Here is a 15,629-nt window from a genome sequence, read left to right as displayed (position 1 = left end):
GAGGGGGCGGTGGTGACAGCTGACGTCGCTCCACCACCCAGGCGTGCCGGTCACGGTGCTCCGCCCCTTCCATCCACTCCACGGGCCGGTCCTATCTGCTCACGGCCCCGCGGGCCGGTGCTGTCACTGTCCAAGTTGACCGTTGGAGGAGCCTGAGGCACAGCGAGGTTGCCGGGGCCACGGCTGAGCAGTAGCAGAATGGGGTTTGCACCCAGCTACGCGGAGCCTGAGCGGTGCCCCCCACGCACTAGAATGTCGTTAGCATGACGGGCTTTCTGGGGCTCGTCCCCATCATCGCTGGTTGTAGGGACCAGCTGGCCTGTGTAAACGGGGGCACAGGCAGAAGCGGGACGCCGGACGCCGGTGAGAAAGAGCGTCGGTCCGTTCACATGGTCACGTTGCCGGACGGGGCCAGTTTGCAGACCTCCCGAGGAGAAGTGACAGGGGACTCCCTGGGCAGCAAATAAACTCAGCGACGCAGTCGTGACGAAGCCGTGCCTGTGGCTGCGGGATGGGCATGGCAGGTCCCCTGGCGCCGACACCGGCTCGCGGAGCGCTTTAGCCACCGCACCTGCTGGAAGGTGCCGGCCGGGCCCCTGTCCTCCCGTAACGCACGGGGCTTCGGAGGTTTCCACACGGCTTGTGCATGAGGTCTGTGCGGCGGGAAGGGAACTAAGGGACGCAGGAAATGACCGGGCATAAAGAGACACACGACACACAGGAACGTGCCGTCCAGCTACAGAATCCGACGCGGGCCGGTGGATCCCAGAGCCCTACCCCCAATCCCCTGAACTCACTAATAAGGGTCTCCGAACTTATTAATGACGGTAATCTATTGAGCAGTGGAGGTGTAGAGAAAGCAATATTCTTTTTGACCAGATGAGCCAATTTTAACTCATAAAAATACACACAATTTTGTAGACACTAAAATCTTTAAGACCTAGTCTCTGGCAATAATGTGTTATCTGAAGCCAGGCCACTGCGATTAGCAGCTGCCACACCCTCTCCTTATATTCTGGCCCCGTGACCCTCTTGCTCAGCTTTTGTTCATTCATTAAATTTCTTTTAAAATTTTCACTCGTGGGGTACTATTGAATCTTTGGCATTGAAAACAAAGTCAATTTCTGCCTGTTTTCTGTGCCAAGGCCCTAGGGTTTGGGGTCCTGAAGGTTTGGTCATTTGAGCCAGAGACTTCAAGGAAGTCTTCAAAATGACATTTACTCATTTTCCAAAACCCAATGTAAATTCAGAAATTTGATTTTTTTACGAGGCCAGCAGGTGCAAGCGGCAGAACAAGTGGAAAACATCAGGGATTCAAAGCGAGATGGTTTTTTATTTTCAGCAAACAGAAGGACCTGCCATGGCTGGGGCGTTGTTTGAAGCTGAACTTTTTCCCCTCTGGGGTTTGAGATTCATGCCCCTTGAGGAGCCCATCATGTTACCGTTAACAGGACCCCAGTTGACTTTGGGACACTGACAGAATGATCGATTATTTCTACATATGTATCAGGATCTAAAGAAGATTCAATCTTATGGTAAAGAAAGAAAAATACTAGCTTAGTGGAGGGAAGAGTGGGTACATTTTAACCCGTGCATTTTGATGAGATCTTGGTTAATATGTCCTGTTTGTTCGACCCGGGGCAGGGGGTGGGGAGGAGGTGTTTCAGAAACTAAGACTTTTTCTCTGTTTGTCACACAGCTTCAAACACAGTATACGAAAGTGTTGTTGTTTCCTATAATTTTCAATATTTTTAATTGAGTAGCTCCAATTATAAATTGGATTATCTGGCATAATAGAATCACTTCTCCATTTAACTCCTAGGTAAACAGAAACCTTCCTGCCCACCCATATTTTTAGGAAGAACTCACAGAAAAAGGAAGATTTTTTAAAACTGCATTCTCTAGTAGGCAAATCTGTGACTCAGGATTCATTGAAAAGGTTAAAAATGCGCAAATATTTAGTGCACAAAAAGATCTTAAACTCAGTGATTGAAAACGCTTTTAAGAAGTATCTTAATCTTTCACTAATATTTCACCCAGCATTAAGAGCTCGAATTAGAACAGATGGCAGGTTCACTTATTGATATTTACTTATTTGTTTATATTTTTGTGTTTGAATTTTACAAGAAGTTGATAAATTCAGAATTTTAAAGCATATTATTTTGGAGTCTTAAAGAAGAAGGTCAGTTCTTTTTGATCCATTCAGTTATATTTAGAAATAGCTAAATTATTCATTTATAAAGATGGCTTTTTAACTTTAAGAATTCACTACATTTACCTGTGTTATTTGCTAATGGTGAAACATCTAGTAAATTGTGAATACTTTATAAGGCATAACTGACATATGGCTGTTATCAGAGGCTATAAAACAAAATACTTTTTAAAAATTATAGTTATTAAGAAAAGAAGAAACAGTCATATCTTCTTCCATGTACACTTCACGAAGGTGTAACTTCTAGTGATGGTTGGGAATTTGAGCTCCTGATTCTTTTTGTTAAATGGAATTATATATTTCAATTATATATTTCGATTCCCACCTTCAATTTAATTTTCAGGCCACTTTGGGGAGCCTGAGATTATCTTCCAAAAGATAAAATTTTCTGTGTTGTTTGAAGTTTTCTTCTCTCTCTGATCTCACTGTCTGGGTGCTCGCTGTTTCGCTCCGCGTTGGCTGGCATGTGAAAGGCCCTCGCTCTGTGCGTGAGCCCCAGCGGCCTTCACGGCCTTCACGTGGTCAGATCAAGTTCACCAACAGACTGAGTCACCTCCCGTGATGCTCAGGAAAATAAAAACAAATGTGAAATTATCATTCAAAACAAAGCATCGAAAGAGATGGAGTGTTCCTAATTACCATATTGTGAAATAAATGGCTGGTTTTGGCCCTAACACCAGACCTGTTGTCTGTTTTTGAGGCTATTTTGGAAAACTTATCTAATTTGTTTGGCAAGTTTCATTGGAGGTGGGGAAAGCATAAATCTTGACAAAGATTTTTTAACCTGAGCCTAGCACAGTGATTTTGAATCTTTACGGGGGCAGGGCCGAGGTGGGGGTGGGGTGGGCGGAAGGGGAATGAGGCTTGAGGGTGGGGAGCAGAGTTTTAAAAGTTTCTTTAAAAAAGTGCAGCACTTTGCTAACCAAGAATCCAGATTTCCGTCATTGTAGACATCTGGGGCTGACGGCAGAAATGGACAGTGAGAAGAAAGGCAGCTGCTTCGTTAGTTTATGAAATTCGAAGTGGCAAGGGACAGAGAGCGGGAGGCCCTGGGGCCTTGGTGCCCTCTAAAAACCCCAAGGCGGGCTTAAAGGTTCGTTTCCGCCGAGCTGGTCATGGTCATTTTCCTCCTGCTTCCCCGATTTGGCTCTTACAGTTTCATGAGTCCTGTCTTAACTCGTCATTAAAACCTCAAAGGTAAACTAGCAGCATTTTTCCGCCCCCCTAAATATCTTTTAATTTAAAAACGGCCATTGAGGAGAAGCAGAAAAGCTTCACAGAGAATTTACAAAGTGGAAATAGCAGAGTTAGATGAATTTCTTGGGAAGAGTAAGCCGCACGAACACCAGGTGGATGAATATCATATGGATAATGATGTGACTGTTCCTACATGGCCCTTGCCGTTCTGACCCTGTGCAGGTCTGCAGGACGGCTGGGCCGGGCTCCTGCCAGACCCCGCGGTCAGGCAGCTGCTGAGTCGCCCTGGGCCTGGGGCAGGAGTGGGGCTGAAGGAGAGAGGGAGAGCCTCATGCAGCCATATTCCCCTGGGGACAGGAGGCATGATGGGAGAGGAGCTGGGTGGATCCATAATGACGCTGTCTGTACTGGGGGCACTGAGCAGTGCAGACGGGTCACCAGGTCACAGCCTGTGGTGGCCCTTTGTGGGACTGGGGCTTTCCAGGAGACGAGACGAGAAGCAGGAGTTAGCTTCTGCCCATTGTCTGTCCATATGTCAGTGCCTGTCCACCTCCCCCATTGGGTGCCTCCTCCACTGTGAATCCCTCCCGTCCCCTAATCTTGATTGCATGTGAAATTATTATTTCAGCTGCTTAATTGATTAAGTAGGCTATTATGTGGTAGCTTGAGAATCCAGTCGTTGATTCTGAATAACCAGCGTTATGAAATTTCCAAAATGTAAATCTCTCATGAGTTAGAGACTTGCTGTAGTTGTAGTCAGTCTTATTTTAGATAACATTTTAATAATCAGTTCTAATAGAATATACAACAGAATCAGTAACTCGTGAGTTGCGAACATCATTAAGGCCTTCGACCTTGGTTGAAAAGGACTGTTATTGTACCAAATTGTTAGGAAGGTGTGTGAGCGAGGGTTCCCCAGAGAAGCAGAAACACAAGGATGGAGATATAGATATAGATATAAAATAAGGAGGTGGCTCATGTGACTGAAGAGGCAGAGAAGTCACACGATGCAAGCCGGAGGCCAAGAAAGCCAGTGACATAATTTGGGAATTGGAGGGCTGATGGTGTAAATCTGGTCCAAGGCAGGAGAAGACCGATGTCTGAGCTCAAACGGGCACAGAGATCAGATGCCTCCTCCTGTCTTTTGTCCTCAGTGGCCTGGCTGATGTCCACCCACGTCAGCGAGGGGAGTGTGCTTTACCCGGACCACCGATTCAAAAGCTCTTCTAGACACACCCTCGTACGCACACTCAGAAATAATGTTGGATCCGGGCACCCTGTGTCTCAGTCAGGTTGGCACATAAAATGAGTCATCACGGAAGACTAGACTCCTGCCGTGAAATAAAAGAAATACAGAGATTTACCACAAGATTTTTTATCAGTCATGAATAAGTGCAGTAAAGGCAGAAGAGTTTAATTCAAACCTGCAGGTGGTGATAGCTAATGACAGGACTCATCAAATTTTCCTTGAAAATGTTGGCTGCAACAGTTCAAATGCTATCTTTTACTAAACACACTTATATGCATTCTTTGCTAAAGGATGTAGTACCTAAGAGGTCACGTAGCTTACTGAAAACTGGGCAAAAATGTAACTTTATTCCACTTGGTTCGTTTTCTGAAACAAATGGAGTGTTAAGGTTGAGGTTTTGTTTTGTGTGATGTGATGAGCAGGTCCTGTCAAGGCTGCCCGTGGTCGGAGGGGTGTAGTTTTATGCTTTCTGCTTCAGAGATCAGCTCTGAAGCCAAGATATGTGACCGCTTAAGAAAGGACCCATTTTAGGTTTTGGCTGCCATTACAACAATCCGCTGGGTCTGGATAACCCTGTGGAAAACATCAGCGTTGAATTTGGCAAGGTCGTAAGCAAGAATCAGGATGGATACCTTAAATGTGATGGAGAACGCTATACCTGCATATTCTCAAAGCGTCTCTCCCCCAGACACTTATTCATTATGAAGAGAAAAAACAGTGACTCTGCGGTGGAGAAACCACCTTATCCAAGCGATCAGGGTTCACATCGCCCGCAGTGAGACACTTCGTCACCGGGCACCCCGATGAGGGATGCCGAGCAGGGCACAGCGTCGCTCCTGTGGTATTTCTGCCGAAGTTGCGTGTCCTACATTTTAATCATGAGGAAACATGAGACAAACTCAAATGAGTATTCTGCAAAATACCGGGACAGTATTCTTAAAAGTGTCAAGGTCATGAAAGACAGGAAAGACTGAGAAACTGTCGCATGGGAGGGCGGGAGGAGACAACTATTCTGTGGAATCCTGGATGGAGTCTTAACCAGAAAAAGCACATCAGTTGGACAATAGGTGAAATTCGCATACCATCTGTAGCATAAGTAATAGTGTCACACCAACATTAACTTCCTGGTTTTGGTATGTGTGCTACGTTTATTTAAGATCTTACCATTTGCTGAAGTTAAGAGTATGTCAACTTTTATAGTATTGTAAGGTTCTTATCAGTATGAAATTATTTCAAAATTAAAAGTTTAAAAAAATGAGTGTGAACTTAATTTTTTCCGCCCACACGAGAAGAGTAGAGCTGTAAGTGTGGCAGTTTTCTGTATACATTTGAAAATCACCGAGGATACAAGATACGGAACTGTATTTCGCAGGCACCAAAAGGTACAGGAAACATTCTTTCCCACCACTCATGGATTCGGTGAGGCCGGTGCGAAGTGCTGTTGTCACCACCGTGTTCCCAGGGCCCGCACATGGCGTGTGGACGGTGAATACCTGAGCCCACTGCCCACGCTTTGTATTAACCACCGAACACCCACTAGTCACACATCATGTGAGGTTTGGGAACGAAACGGAGCCCCGACACCAGACTGCTGAGGGTAATCACTGTTAGATGTAGGTGGGCGGGGTGCAGTGGGCTGGCCTCACCGTCCTTGACCAGGATGCTGAGTTGTTCTGGATCCCCTCGGGGTGGGGAAGGGCAGCAGGGAGCCCGGTTCCAAACGGAGGGACAAGCCTTTGCCGCTTTGCTGAGGCGCAGAGAAGAGGTGCGCGGTTTGTGGAGGGCGAGACCGGAGAAGAGCAGGAACTGGATTCTGAAAGAATTTTGGACTCTGCTCTAGCTCTTCATTGAACTATTCACGGGCTCCCCATTTTGTAAAGAGATTGTTTTTGACAGGTTTTCAGGGGCCCAAACCAGTCAAAATTGGTGCTTGCTCCAAATCGGAGGCTGGCTTAGCGGAGCAGAAGCGGGTAGCAGGTGGTAGGGACTTAGAGTTTCACTGTCTTCGATGGAGTCAGCGATCTTTAGGTGACATGCCAGCAGATGCCTTGAGAAGTCAGCATGGAGAACGAGAGTCAGAGCTCCAGGTGGAGAAAGAAAGGCCTGTGGAGGGAGAGTCAGAAACTCGGACGCTTCATTGTGCGGGAAAAGTGAGTCAGGGCTGGATATCAGGTTGGCGAGAATGTCGGAAGAGGCCGTGAGGACAGCCGCTGTCCCCACATCGGGGCGCCCTGTGAGTCACTCTGTTGCAGGCGGGGGAGGGCAGTGATGGCCTGGCCAAGTGGACCACTTAGTTCTGTGCTATTTCGTCACTGTGTATTTAGAACTGGGAGAGAGAAATCGGAGAGAGACATGGAAGGATGTAATAGATTTTTTCCCTCCTCTTCCTTTATAGCAACAAAACAAAACAAAACACTAGAACCAACAAGTCCAGAAACTTAGTCCTATGTTTCAAAAATTCTCTTAAACAATATAATTTTAATATTAATTATCTCACATTGGGAAAGGAAATGTCGAGGTACGTATTTTAACCCAATGCTGGGTAGGAGATTTAGGGTGTGCTTGCAAATGGTGTTTTACTATGGAGTGAAAATTTCATGTTTGCGTTTAGGGAAAGCAGTTATTGATTTCCGTAACTATTCCACTTGGCGACGTGGAGGCTTTACATTGTAATTTTTCTCTCTTGTCACTATAATCCCTTGGGCGAATAATGCACTGTTGTGGCAGAGCGAATATTAAAAGCTGAATCTCCGTCCCTTCCGATGTCTGCCTTAGAATATTGGAAAAATCCCTCTTAACTCTGTGACTCTCCTTAGTTTTATTTGCCAGAGTTTTTTTTTTTTTTTTTTTTAATCACTTATAGCAGTAGTATCGGCTTTTTCCCTCTCAGGTGGCTGAGGCAGAGCTTGTCTGAGTTCCACCTGAAATAACAGTTTTCGAGAAACTGTAATAATAAAGCAGAGAAAGGGTGTTTGACTTACTTCTGTAAATGAAAACCTTATTTTTGCCCATCCTAGATTCAGATCCAGCCTCCAAAGTTTCAGTTGGCAACGATGATGAAAAAATAATATCCGGCATTTACTTCCATTTACAGGCTCACAAACCCAGCTCTCAGACATCTGTTTGATCCTCACGGCATCTCTGTCAGGCGGCCGGGCAGGTAGAGCTGTCGGGCAAATGGAGGGGCGAGGACCACGTGGTTTATACACATGGCGGTGCCAAGTGCCCCGACCCCCACTGCCCCGTCCCTCTGTTTAACGTTCTCTCTCTCCTAAGTGCTATTATGCTTTTGACATAATTGTTTAAACTGCCTCTTCAAGATGCTCTTCTTGGCTGGCAGTTGGCCAAAACCCAAGTCTTTTTCTGTCATTTTGTTGTTTTTAAACGTACTGATAAATGGATGGAATCATTAGTTCAAAGTTTTGCTTGACCTTCACTTGTCCTTGTAGCCGCTTAGGAAAGTGCTTTTGCGTTTGGAGCATTAAAACCAAGGGGAAGAATATATTTATGACTCTTTGGGGAATGTAACTGTCACTCAAACTGTGACAATGTCTCCAGATGAACCTTGATGTGGAATGATTGTTTCCTGGTATCGTTAATCCGTTTTCTTGTTTGCGTAGTTCCTCCTCTTCTCTGTCTCTAAGATGGGAATAGAAACACCGACATCAAGGGAGATTAGAATAATACATAATTTAGCAAAATCCTTAACACAGAATAATAATCCAGTAATATTACTTTTCTTCTCCCTCGAAGATACGTCTGGCAAGAGTAAACTCTGAGTAAAGCTTTAAAGCTTTGTAGCGTGTTGTGTCTCCAGGTTATTAAAAATTAAACAGCTGTGAGGAGCATCTCTGAGAGCAGACTCGGAGGTGCAGATTAGCTTGCAGATGCGTGTCGGGGGGCGCCCGTGGGGTTCACACCTGTGAGCAGGACCAGGGACAGCCTTAGTCTCTTGAGCTGGGCTGGCCTCTCACAGTTGTACCAAGTCGTAGCGGGAGGGCGCCGCCCTGCCACCCTCGCCCAGTCGGTCACTGGTTGCCAGCCACCTGGGCCAGGCAGGTCCCTGCAGCTGAGGTGACTGCGGACGCCCTGGGGCTCTGGGCGGCTGGGAGACGGCGCCGTTTCGGCGTTGCTGTGGCACACGCCACCACGCGTCCGGTTCGCGTGCCGAGCGGGTCAGCAGGAGGCAGCTGCCGCCCCTTAGTCACCTCCACCTCAGACGGCGAGTGTCCCCCGGTGCCACCTGTGGAATGCCAGCAACAAGCACGTTCGGTTCAGTGCGCTCCTGGATCACTCGACTCTGTTTCCAAGTCACGCGGGCCCAGGGGGAGTCGTGGACACGTGGCGCCTGCCCGCGGCGGCCGCGTTTGGCGCTGCGCGCGCAGCTGTGACGCAGGTGCGTCTGCAGGTGGCGAGGCGTGCGGCGCGGTCCACGGCCGAGCGGAGCGGACCTCCGTGCGTGGGAGCCGGGGGACGGCACGGGGACCTCGCACGGCGTCGCGCCTCGAGCGTCGGCGCGTGCTCGGGAGTCGCCACCCGTCGCCCCCTCCTTTCCTCCGGGTGTTTTCGGTTTTCGGTCTCCCTGGACCGCCTGCTCCTCGGTGCTGCTGTCGTGCCGACTGGCGGCGGCTGGGGGTCCCCGAGGTCAGGACAGACCCCTTGGCTCTTCACCGCACCTCGTGGCCGGGGAAGAAGGGGCACTGGAGAGGGACAGCGCTGCCCGCAGCAGGGATGACCCCCACGGAAACCGCCCGGTGGCTTTTGCCCTGTCTTCTTCAAGTCGTCTCCAGACAGGAGGCCAAAGCGAGCGGCCCTGGTTAGCCGGTTACCTCGGATCCCTCCCCTGCCTCCGCTCTGCCCCTTCTGGAGGCTCCGCGCACCTGCGGAGGGCGTGGTCCCGTCCTCCAGGGTCCTGGTCCCTGTCCCGGCCCCGGCCCCGGCCCCTGGCGTGACCTCCGGTCTCCTCCGCGCGCTCTGAGTCTCCAGGCTCCTCTGCACGATCTTCAGAGATTCCTCCTCTTTCCCCGCTGTCGCATGTGTGGGCACCCCCTCCAGTAACCCTCAGAAAAGCTGGGAAACCTAAACGGAGATGCATCCGTGAGCAGCCAGAGCCACACGTGCGATGTGAAGGGGACACGGACGTGGGGAGGGACCAGAGTGGGGCGTCCCCTGAGGAACGGGGTCTCTGCGGGACGCCAGGGTCAGTGCCTGCTTGGTCCCCGCCGTCAGCACCAGCACGCGGCAGTTTACAGCTGCGCACGTGAAAATGTTTGTTTGACTCTGCTGCAGTCTTGGCTCGTTTTCCTTGTGAGGGCTTCATTGTCACATGACACGGGGTTCCGCGGGGTGACCTCAGACCCTGAGAGCAAGTGTGTGCCGTCCTGCATTGTAAATATCTCACGAGTCACCTTCCAGACCGATGACAGAAGGTTTCAGATCCTTTTATCAGATCGGCGAAGCCCAGACTCGGACCCTGAGAAATGATTTCCCTCCTCTGTGCCACAAGGAACGAGGCATTTTCTTTTTCTCTACATTGTGTTCCATTTGTCTTAGACCGTCAGCCCGTAAAGGGTAAGGGCAGTGCAGGCCAGGCTCGAATTGGGTTGTGGTGAGCGGGATCATTGTAGACATTATTGTGATAACGACAATGAAGAATATGTTACTGTCTGCAGTGTGGAGCTCCAGGATCGATTTATAATCGATTTTTATCATTTGTTTCTATTTTTGCTTTCACAAGTCATAGAACTCTGTGGTTGAATGTCTACTCAGTTTAAGTTTTAACATACAAATTTGTTCCCTGCTGGAGCAAACAGTATGATTGAAGCTAAGAAATGTGTCTCTGCTTCACAGCATAATTTCATTTTTACCTTCTTCATGGAAAATCCTGATGAGCCTTATAAGAGGATGTATCTCAAAGCTATTTAATTTTCAGTAAACTGTCCATAGGTACTAAACTAATATCATTATGTAAAAGGTTAATAAGGTAAGTGATAATAGGACATTTATAGGTTTTCAAGGTAGTTATACTATAAATTTAGTACTTTCAGCTTACATATATATATATTTTTTACAGGACCTGAATATAAACTAGGTTTATATACATACTTGTCAATCTAAATACATTTCTACATGGTAAAAAATGGGCAGAGATGAACACAATTCTATACAGTAGTTTTATTTCCTGTTTTTCCTGTTTAAAATTGTGCTCTCGGGGTTCTTATGACTGAAATAATAGTTTCAGACCTTTATTTTTGCAGTTCTATAAAGGGTTCTTTCTCTCTGGTCTCTAACTACGCAAACTGTTTAGTTTATAAGAAATAAACAAGAAAAGGAAATCAAGAGATCAAGACAGTGTTTGGTCATGTTCAGTAACCCCAGTATTGTTAGGGGACAGTGCCCCCAGAAAGTGTGCTATGAGGACTTTTGTATAAAGATGTAGCTACTTTGTAATAAGTGGGGACAAAATGAACATTCACCTGTGGACTTGTTTCATGCAAAAACATTTGGAGGAACTTAAAGGGATTTTGTCAGAAAGATGTGTCTAAAACGGAATCTAAAAATGACTACTTTAAGTGCATCGGATGGAAGTGGAGATTGAGTTTTTGTGAACGCCTGTGTTATGTTTGAACCTTTGCTTTGCTAAACCAGTTTTCTTAGTTTGTGACACATGGCATGCTTCTGCTGGTAAACACTAGCCAATCAGGTCTGCAAATCTTTTGCTCTTTTACGTAGAACTGCCTTCCCCTTTCAACTTTCTTGCAAACCTTTGGTGAGTTTAGTACACTGGAAGGTGGAGATTGAAAATGGCTTGCCGTTTTAGGGGGTAAAGATCAAAGTCATGTCTTGCACTGTACCCTGAAAAAGTGTTCCTCTCTGGTGTGATGTGCAATGCCATGCTTTTAGGTGTCTTTGTTGATGGAGGATGATCCTGACGTTGTCTGAATTGTTAAAACCTGCGTGCCATCTTCCGGTGGTCTTACTCATTCTTCCCAAAATGCGTTTATTCTCCTTATGCACTCAGACCGCACGCATGCTGGGTCTTGAAGATGAATTCGAAACAATTCATGTCCTCTGCTAGAAATACACAGCTAAACAAAGTGCTATAAAGTTATGTGATACCTTACCCGTTTCAGGTGTGTAAAGTTATGTGCTATCTTACTGTTTCAGGTGTGGCTGGCGTGCCCTCGGGCTACAGATGAGAAAGTAATTGTGAGCCTAAGGATGGGGAGAGGGAGGTGAAGCCTCAGGAAATGGACAGGGCTAACCCTGGGGTTGCACCTTAAGCTAAGGCTACTTGGCAGCCCCCGCTGGAGAAGGGGAAAAGGCAGCTCCCCAGAAGGGAATACTATGTGTAGGGACACTGGAGCCTGCATGAAAGCACTTGATGAGGGCTAAGGTGTGGCCGAGGACAGGGCCGTGAGGACAGGTAGGGGATGTGAGCCTGGACAGATGGCGGGAGAGCAGTGGTAAGGGACCTTGTAGCAGGTGCTGAGTCAGCTTCTCTTTCTGCTCTGTCAGGTGGCCGTGCAGGTGGGGACAGATGTCCGTTCTTCCAGAACTCAGGCAGTGACTAAACCGAAGCTGGGCTGGTTTGGGGACAGCTTGGTCTCGGCATGTGTGACGCTATGTCACTGCTGACCCAGGGGCCTCTTCCAGACTCTCAGAACGGCGGGCTGGCGGGGACCTTCCAGTTCACCTCGTCTGGCTCCTTCGTTTTATAGAGGAGGCATCCTGAGTCCAGTGAGACTGAAGAACATGTTAGCTTGCCTTTAGTAGTTGTCAGATATTATGTAGCCGAAGAGTAAAATCAGATCTTACCCACACAGGCTGCTTGGGTCAGAAATGAGATGATACGTGGTGGTGACCCGGACGAACTGTCATCCCAGGTTCAAGCAGCTCCTATGCAAGAACAAGTTTTCGCAGATAAATATAGTTTGTTTCTTAGAAGTTGGTGTTCCCTCTTAAAATAGGATGGTTACTAGTGAAGGAACCTGACTGCTAAGACCAGAACACGTGGCAGGAAAAGCCGCATCCACACTCACTTCCTCACGATCACGTGTGCCAGGCTCGGTACCGAATCAGGTGTGTCACTGTGAGCCAGAACCACCCCAGTCCTTACACGCGCGGATTTTACACTCGGTTGCAGGAGACATCGTTCAGACACCCACATGAATACGGGGAGTTCCTGCGTAGGACACGGTGCTATGGGTGCCTGTCGTTGGGGTGCAGGGGAAGGAAGGCTGGGCACGAGGGGGCAGCAAGGCCGGCGTGGTGGCGGGAGTGGAGATGTCGAGATGTCGAGAAACGGACGGCTCCAGCAGCTTTGAAGAGCTAGGACTGCGGTGACGTGGTGATGGGGTGGGTGTGTGGATGAGGCCATGGGGGTGGCCTTTGAGTGTCAGGCTTGTGCAGTTGCTAGACGGTGCTGGCTTTCAACAGAACTGGGGACCGTGGAAGAAGATCTGGTTTGGAGACCCCTAAGGATTGTGTGAGCTAAATGGCCCCGTGAAATAGGAGGAAAACAATTGATCCAATTAAACAGTCATCCAGCCCCAGGGCCGCAAACAAGTACCGGTCCGGTCCGTGGCCTGTTAGGAACTGGGCCACACAGCAGGAGGTGAGCGGCGGGCCAGCGAGCGAAGCTTCACCTGTATCCGCAGCCGCTCCCCAGCGCTGGCATCACCACCTCAGCTCCGCCTCAGATCATCAGGCATTAGATTCTCACAGGAGCACTGGTCCCTGGTGTCACAAAGGTTGGCGACTGCTGCTATATATTTTATTATCTCTTACTATAATATGAAAGAAATTGGACCTAATGAAAGAAATTGAACCCAGTAAAAGAAATATAAAAATATTCCAGATGTGGCATAAAAAAACACCACTTAAGCACAAATGTGGCGGCGTTACAGGTGATTGTGGTGTGGCATTGTGGGTATGTGCTGAGGAAGGGTGCCCACTGGGCAGACCTCCCCAACGGCTGTGCAGTGGCCCCGTTGGGAGACACGGACACAGCCACCACGGAATAATGGGGCAAAACAGGACTAGCTGTGGGAGACTAATATTTTAGACTAACTTTAGCGCGGGTGCTTGGGAGAGAGAAAATTGCTTAGATTTGGGTTCGGGAAGAGGGGAGATAATGAGTTTGTTGGAGGCACGCTAAGTTTTAGGTGCTTAGACATCGACGCAGAGATACTCAACTTGGAAGTTCATGTCAGATGCTCAGGGCACACAGGACTAGAGAGCGACTTGGCAAGTCACACATCAACTGGTGATTCTGGAAGTCTTAGAATTTCTCCAGGTAGGGAGAACACATATGGATAGAAGAGAAAACATATTTAATAAAATATTGAGGTATTTATTAAATAACTGGAATATACCCGAGAGCGTGTTAAATTATTTCCAACAGGTGCCTTGTTTAGTCCTGTTGCCTTGGTAGTTCCTTGATGGCCACGCCCATTCGCCTGATGAGGTAATGGAGGTTGGCATCTTGACCAAAGCCACACGGCCAACAAGTGGCTTCAAGCTCCCGTCTCATGATGCCAGATGCACCGTTCCTGTCACACGGCCTGGCCTTTACGGCTTAGCATCAGGAGGACGGAACGAGCATCTCGAGGATGCCGCCGACGTCTGAGAGGACGGCGAGGGGAAGGTGGTGTGGACAGGAAGCTGGAGGGGGCGGAGGAGACAGTAGGCGATTCGGGAGATGGCAGCGCCTGACAGGCTGTCACGCCGTGGGGCTCCATGGGGACAGTGGCAAGGCACAGCGAGGGCTGCATCGCCTGGACTGAGGCCTGAAGTGGGGGTGAGGAAGCGGAGTCCTTGAGCGGGGCTGCTGTGCTCGAGAAGGTGCCGAGGGCAGGGGAGGGCGACCAGGGGCGTGCATCCATGTGGCAGCCTCGGGCACCCCCAGGGCCTTGGCCGAGCGTGCCCAGGGCTGGGCAGGGAGTCCATGCGCTCAGATCTCTGGGTCGTGAGAGGTTGAGGTGACTTCGCAAGCGTAGAAACGCAACTCTGGGTGCAAGCTTGTTTTGATGTCCCGTAACTTGTAATCAGTCTACTGTCTGTTCGTTTGTTGATCCTCGTCAGAAGAGGTCTCTGAAAGTTATTTGATGTGACCCGTGAGGACACACAGACCCTTGGCTGTTTTTCATGTGGACATTTCCCAGCACACACGTTGGTAGAGGCCGCGTGGTATTTACGATTATAGTTAGAAAATGACATCATGAGTTAACGCTGGTCTAAAATGCCCCAACTTGGTTACTATGTAGTTCCTTTTATCCATCTTGTGTACTTTGGGTTATGCTGTCTGTCCAGTGCTTTGATTTCTACTGTTAATTTTGTTTAGAGGTCATAAAAAAGCTTTAGATTTCTCAAAAAAGCCCCTTACTTATTGGCTCATTTTGAATTTTGAGAGATTCATGCGTTCCTTCAGGCTTTTAAAGGGCATCCACAACAGTAGCAATCATTTATTGAGAGAATTGGAATTGTATCTAAATCTAAAACAGAATTCTTAAATTTGCTTCCAAAATTTTGGTCTTTTGAAAACCAAGCAGTCAAAGCATTTACTATCATTTTCTTTTGATGTGAATTTCAAGTTGATTTCAGCAAATATAGTATTCGACAGATGTTTCTTCTCCCTTCACATGTCAAGGTTCATTTTTTGTTATTTTTCCATCCTTCTCTCCTTTACGACTCGAGCAATGCTAACCCCGGGGGAATCACAATGCTCTATTTCCTTTAAAACCCCTCGCATTGCCCAGGGACGACTGACCTGCATACGTTTTCCCTCTGGTGTTACATCCTAGTCCTGTTCAGCCCTGTGACATGTTTCAGAAGCCAGTCAGTTGGGAACCAGTAGGTAGGGCTAAGCGGTGACCCCTCCCCTCACCCATTCCACCTGGCATGGGAGCTCAGAGGCGTGGAAATGCTCACGGAGCCCGTGTGCACAGGCCGGGGGTGAGGTCCAGTCAC

At 48.2% G+C, this 15,629-nt stretch overlaps 1 protein-coding gene across 6 annotated transcripts in view; it reads left to right on the top strand.

Moving 5' to 3' along the window:
* Window positions 1-15,629, top strand: part of DOCK4 (dedicator of cytokinesis 4) — a 352,254-nt gene that overhangs the window by 140,036 nt on the left and 196,589 nt on the right. The gene's annotated exons all lie outside the window — the stretch shown is intronic.

The sequence above is a fragment of the Pteropus medius genome, unplaced genomic scaffold (assembly GCF_902729225.1).
Source record: "Pteropus medius unplaced genomic scaffold, Ma_sr-lr_union100, whole genome shotgun sequence".
Taxonomy (NCBI): Eukaryota; Metazoa; Chordata; class Mammalia; order Chiroptera; family Pteropodidae; genus Pteropus; species Pteropus medius.
The sequence above is the reverse complement of the archived record's forward strand: the minus strand, read 5'-3'. Positions and strand labels throughout refer to the sequence as shown.